Source organism: Camelus bactrianus, chromosome 5, assembly GCF_048773025.1.
Source record: "Camelus bactrianus isolate YW-2024 breed Bactrian camel chromosome 5, ASM4877302v1, whole genome shotgun sequence".
Taxonomy (NCBI): domain Eukaryota; kingdom Metazoa; phylum Chordata; class Mammalia; order Artiodactyla; family Camelidae; genus Camelus; species Camelus bactrianus.
In genome coordinates, this window is record NC_133543.1 from 104528173 (window position 1) to 104534384 (window position 6212).

Here is a 6212-nt window from a genome sequence, read left to right on the forward strand (position 1 = left end):
GGCCTCCCCAAGGCACCTGCCGCAGACAGAACAGCCCCATCTCTGACTCCTCAGCACCAGGAGCCTCAGGCAGAAGTGGGCGCAGAGCCACTCAGGGCGCTGAGTGCAGGAGTCTCCAGCCCAGCCCCTCCGTCTGCGTCCCAACTGCCCGCGCTCAGCCCCTGGCCCTCCACTGGGCCAGACCTTTCCAGCACTTTGATGATCTGGCCGTCCAACACCTGCCCCACCCCGTCCACCACCACGGACCAGGGTCCCAGCCTCTACAACCAGGCCCCCCCAGCCAGGCCTCGGTCCCCTCCGCCTTTGTACAGCATCAGTGGAGCCGCTGCCCACTTGCCAGCCCAGGCACTCGGCCCCACCTTCTCACCCCTCCTCAGGCTGCCTCTCGCCCCCAGGCCCTCCCCCTAGGCCGTCCTCAAAGGGGCCCCGCTCATTTTCTCTTCTCAGGACCCAAGCCTGTGGTCACCTCTGCCCACCCATGTGCCCCGGGCAGGGCTGGCTGCATTTGTCCTGGGAAGGCACGAGGGGGGCCAGGCGCGTACGGTGGAGCAGGGACTGGGTGAACGCAGGTGTGAGGTGGCAGGTGGACCCCAGAGGCAGGTGTGCACCCTCTCCTCCCTCCACCCTGCCTCCTCCCTCGACCTCAGGACACCCCCGGGGCCCCCAGACACGGGCACCAGCCCTGGGACCAGGCCCCCCCAACTAATCCAGTGCTCCCTGTGACTCTCCCCACCCTCTGTCCCCAACAGTGGTCTCCATGATGCCCACTCCCTTCACCCAGCCGGTGCGGCCCCCACACATGTCCCATACAGTCCTGCCCACGTGTCTGCACCCCTCCTGGTCCTCCAGCTCCCCCTCCAAACCCTGCCTGCTGTCATCCCAACCCCACCCTGCTGAAGGGGGCGCGGCCAAGCTGACACTTTCCAGTCCCTGACATCTGTCACCCTGACCCTGCAGGGTTTTCATTTTCCGAGGGACCAGGAGTATTCTTATCCTAGGGTGGACATCCAGTCCTGTTCTTGACCAGACTTGAGAATCCAGGGAGAAAGGCGGAATCGGGCCTGGGGCTTGGCTCCAGTCCTGCTGCCCACCCCGCCGAGTGCTGTGGGAGCGAGGACAGGGGTGCCCAGATGGCCAGTGTAGAGTGGCAGCAGAAAGGACTTTTCACAGGAAGGTTAGCTCTCACCAGGTGGTTGTAGCTTCCTAGAGCCCGGTGTTAAGAAGGATTCTGAGGCTCCCTCTGAGCTCAGAGGCTCAGTGCGCTGTGAAGCCTGCACAGGTCAAGGCAGAGCTGTCCCTCCACTGCCCACGGGTGCCCCTCACCGGACAAGCGTCCCAAGAATTGACTTCTGAGCCCTGATCACAACCCACGGACTGGGCATCTCACACCAGGCCGGCCTCTGAGCCAGGACAGGCCAAGTCTGCACCCAGACCCCCCTCAGGGGCTTAGGGGCCGTGCGGCACATCAGTCAGTGTGGGTTCACCACGAACGAGCAAGGAACAGGCATCGGGGAAAAAAGCTGGTTCATTTAGAGGCCGCATCACCAGGAGAGTGGGGCCCAGCACGTGGGGACACAAGCTTGTTCCCCCTCTGCTCGACCACACCTGGGGCAGTGTGTCTGGCTGGGGCGCTGCTCTGTGCGTGGCCACAGTCCCCCTGGGGGGGTCTGAAGCGGGCTGGCTGTGGGGGGCTTGGGAAGGGCCTGAGGAAGTGTGAGCACTCAGGAGCAGCCAGCTGAAGGTGAGGAACCTCCGGGGAAGCGGTGGCCATCTGGAACCCCTGAGGAGCCACCAGGGCTGGGTGGCTGCCGAGGACGGACCCAGAGAACCGCCCAGAACCCCACTGCTTCTGCTCAGACCTGGGTTTGAGGCAGCATCTAAGTGGCCGGCGGCTTTCACGCAGAGACCGAGGGCGCTGCTGGGAAGCCCCACCCTGCTCGACTCCTGACCGTTTTTATTTTTAAATTCATCTTAAGAGGAGAGGGCTACACTCTTTTTCCCAGTATTAGCAGGAACCTTCCTTGCATCCTTCCCACTTCGCAGACGATGACTGTGCTCTGACAAAGCCTATCTTACAGCAGTAAGCATCCATCTCCATCCTGAGCACACGGAGGACGAATGTGACGTGGGGTCCACAGCCGAGGGTAACGGGGTCGCAGTGCGGCGGGGGCCCTGAACACCCTTGTCTAGGTCACTGCCATCACTCAGGGCACGGGGGAAGACAAGGGGCAGGAAGGGCAGGCCTGCCGGCAAACCAGCTTCCTCACGTGATGCGACCACTGGGGCTGGCGTGCTGCGGGGCGGACGCGACGTGAAAGGAGACAGTTTGTGACCTGAAAGCTTCAACAGGGTCATTCTACTCAGGACTGACAGGAGGAAGGCTGGATTTGGACAGAGAAAGTGGATACAAATCTTAGCTAGCTATTGCTCCTTTCTTTAAAGAAAAAGAAAAGAAAGAAAAGGAAAGGAGGCAGCTGCCCCAGCAGCGTTCCTGTGACGCCTGCGCAGGACGGGTCTGGTGACGCCCCTGAGAGCGCACGGCCACGGGGGGCGGGCCGGCCCTGGCAGGGCCTCCTGGCCGCTGCCTCTGACAGCCTCCCACCTCAAAGGCCGTGTCTCCCCTTCAAAGTGTATTTCCACATGAAAAGAGCAAGCTGTCGGTCTGGCGGGGCCTGGCGTCCGTCCGTGGGTCTCTCCATCTGGGGCAGCTGGCTTCTCCATGAAGGCCTGTCCTGCCCCGCTGGGGCTTTAAGCCTGGCTGCAGCTGCTCTCAGGAGGACGGTGGGCTGAGGGGGGAGAGCCTGTCCTGCCCCCACCCGGCAGGCCGTCAGCTGCCTCGTCAGTCCAGGGGCGGGGCGGGGCGGCCGGAGGTGAGGGTTGTATGGAGGCAAGGACGGGGAAGGGAGGGCGACAGCAGAGGCTGGGGGATAGGGACAAAAGTCCTGGGCCGAGCAAAAGCCTCTGATGGTGAGGCCTAGAAAGGATCCCCCACAAAGCCCCCCACCGGGTCGGACGCCACTGGTCCATGCCCGGGCTCAGGGCCGAGGGCAGGGGCCCCCGTCCCCCTGGGCAGGGCGGGGAGGTGGTGGGTCCACATTCTGGAGGGGCCCTCGGTGGAACCCCCCGAGGTCAGGAGAGGGAAAACCTTGTCCCAGATTGTGCGGGAACCCTGGTGCTGGCACTGGAAGTGGGGGAGAGAGAGGGAGAGAAAGATGGAGGTGGCTGCAGCCTTTGTCCCTGGTGGTGACATGCTCTGACAGTGCCCCGAGGACTGAAGGACATCTGGGCGCCCATGACCGGGTCAAGCCCCACTGCAGCCCTACCTGACCCAATGGCAGTGGTGAGAGGGGCTGAGCGCGCGGGGTTGCCAGTGGCCAAGGTCAAGTCGTGCCGGGGCCTCAGTGGGGCCTCAGTGGGCCTGTGTCTCTGGCTGGCCCTGCCCCCGCAGAGCTCTGACCTGCCCCCAGCCCTCAGATCCTACTGTCACCGGGTGTGGCCAGGGAGCAGGTGAGGGCTTGGATGTCTGAGGTCTTTTCCAAACCCAGGACCAGATTTGCGAGCAGGGGAGGGAGCCAGGGGTCCTGGAACTTCTCTGTCACCTTCCCACCTTGCCTGGGGCAGGCCTGGCTGCAGGGGTGGGTGTGACCTGCGGCCTCTGCTCCGGGCACCTGGGCCCTTTCTCGGCAGGTTAGGGCTGTCTCCCTGCAGAGCCCGGGGGAGATTAGCGGGAGGAGAGCGAGCCCGCGGTGCCCGGGGTCACAGCAGAGGTCAGGCCCCCCTGGACCGGCCCGGGGCCCTGTCTCCCTGCAGGAACCCCCACGTGGGCTCGGGGACCCAGGTCTGAGTGCTGCTCGTCGGGGTCAGAGTGGGTGTTGGGGGGAGGGTCCCACCGGGAAACCAGCTGGGAGGCCGGGCTGCCTCTCGAGGAGAAGTCCCGCCTGAGCAGGTGGCCTGCGTGCGCAGCTGGGCGCGGGCGGAGGCGGGGGCGGCGGCCCCGCGGGCAGGTCTCCCGAGCCCCGAACACGCGCCGCTCGTGGGGGTTTACGTAGCGGGCGTCTTGGCAGGGGCCCCCAGGTGCTTTTAAGTCCAAAGTTAGTCGAGCCTGTTGGTCCTGCGACCAGAGTAAATCCATCTCTCGGTTCCCCCGGAAGTTCCTGTTCTGGGGCCTGGAGGGCTGGCCGCCCCCAAACCCCGTCTGTCCTCGTGCAGGACCGCGGGGAGGGACCGTCCGCTCAGGAAGGCCGTGTCCACGTGAGCTCCGTGGACAGATCGCCGTCCTCCGAGTTACAGTCCAGCTTCAGTGTGAGCGACTGCGTGACCACTTGGCCACAGCAGTGAAACCCAACGAGAGAAAGTTCAAAGTCGCTGTGTGTGAGAGACCAAGGGCCCTCCCGCAGGAGGCGCCCTGTGACCCGCACGACAGGAGGGCTCGGCCTGCGCCGCGTGGAAACCCGGCGCGGCGGGCACTGAGTCAGACAAGGCTCCCACGTACAGAACGTGCATTTATGAACCAGTGCCCTAAAAACCACACTTCCGCCAGGCCCCCGTCTGAGACGCTGTGTGGCCACTCAGCCAACAGCAGTAAAACCAAGAGAAAAACATCAGAATTACTTGAGACAGCAAAGCAGGGTCCCTGTTGTGGTTCTGGATTGTTTTATTTATTTGCAACAGCGAGGGTCTGTGCTTACACTTCCCACGAGTGGGATAGAACGGACGCACGCACCTTCTAAGGGGACATCAGCGTGACGCTGGTGGAGGGGAGTGCCCCCTCGGCCCCGCGCGGAAGCTCACGGGGAGGTTGGGGCGACTCGAAGGCGACTCGCTTCTGGGACTCCTTGACTGGGAGCTTGATGCCAAGACCTTGGGGGAAGTGCCAGGAGAAGCCACAGTGGGCTCGAGAGCGTCGGGGTCACGGAGGTGACGAGGTGGGGGTTTGGGTGAAGGTCGGGGTGTTTGCACAGATTTCACCCGAGGTGTCCGCATCTGCTCCGCTGAACGCTCCGTGGGGACAACGCGGCGTCTGCCGGGGACGCTTCCCCTCCCGCGCCCTGTAACACGGGAGGCCTGCGGACCCAGCCTCCAGCCCACGCGGACCGGGCATTCTAAACGGAGATCAGCAAGGCGGTCCAGCCCGCAGAGGTTCTTACTTTGAAAGAGTATCAGGCACCTGGTGGACACAAGGGATTTCCACCGTAACTAATGTCCCGCTAGAAGCTGGAGGGCAGTAAGGCCGAATTGAGCCAGAAGGCACAAAGGGCTACTGCCCAGCGTGGAGCACAGACTGGGCCTCACGGCAAACGTCAGTGAGCGCCACCCAGCGGCCACCACTGGGATGCTGGAGCAGCACCTTTCCACCTGAGAGACAGTCAGCCTGCTACTGGGCTTGGATGGAGAACGTGGCTGTGACCCAGGGACACAGAGTAATCCTGAAACCTGCAACACTCACGACAGCTTAAGTGACGCCCAAGAAACTGCCCGTGGGGACGTCGGTGATGGGAGAGCTCCAGAACCAGACGGACGTTTATTTACTTACTCACGCAGTTGCGTGCTACCAGGGGACGCCAGTAGGAGCCTCTTATCCCTTGGCACTGACCTGGGACTGTCCCCTGACCGCGGGGACAGTGTCCTAGAAGCAGGCCTCGATGGGCAGAGGGCTGCCCGGCTTGTGGACGGCAGTCCCGAGGGGAGTGGGCAGCGTCCTGCTTGGATGGTCACCGTCTGATCGAAGAAGGTGAAAACAAATCAGCTCAGAGGGCTGAGCTGCAGGCTGTCTGCCTCGATGCTGGGCTTCTACGGACTCGTGGGTGTGGCCAGTGGCCAGGCTGTATGACCAGGAGGCTAGTCAGTGGAACACTCCCCTACTAAGGAGATGGTCTCATGCAAACCACTGTGGAAATCTGAGGGGGATATTAAGCTGGGAACTTCTGATGCCCATCAGAAGTCCCTTCCAGGGTCAGAGGGTGACTGGAGTTGGCAAACGGCTAACCTGGTGACCTGGGCCCATGACATGAGTGGATGGGGTGCTGCAACTTTGCAGAGATGGACTGAATCTGGACATGGTCCTCCCGCACCTGCTGAGGCATTGAATGCCGACAAGAGCCGTTGTGTTCATCAGCAGGAGCAAGGAGACGGCAGACGGCAGACGGCTGGGGCAGAGGCCCCGGGAAGGCCCCGCACAGGGCTGAGGGGCAGACCGATGCCCCGTAGGCCCG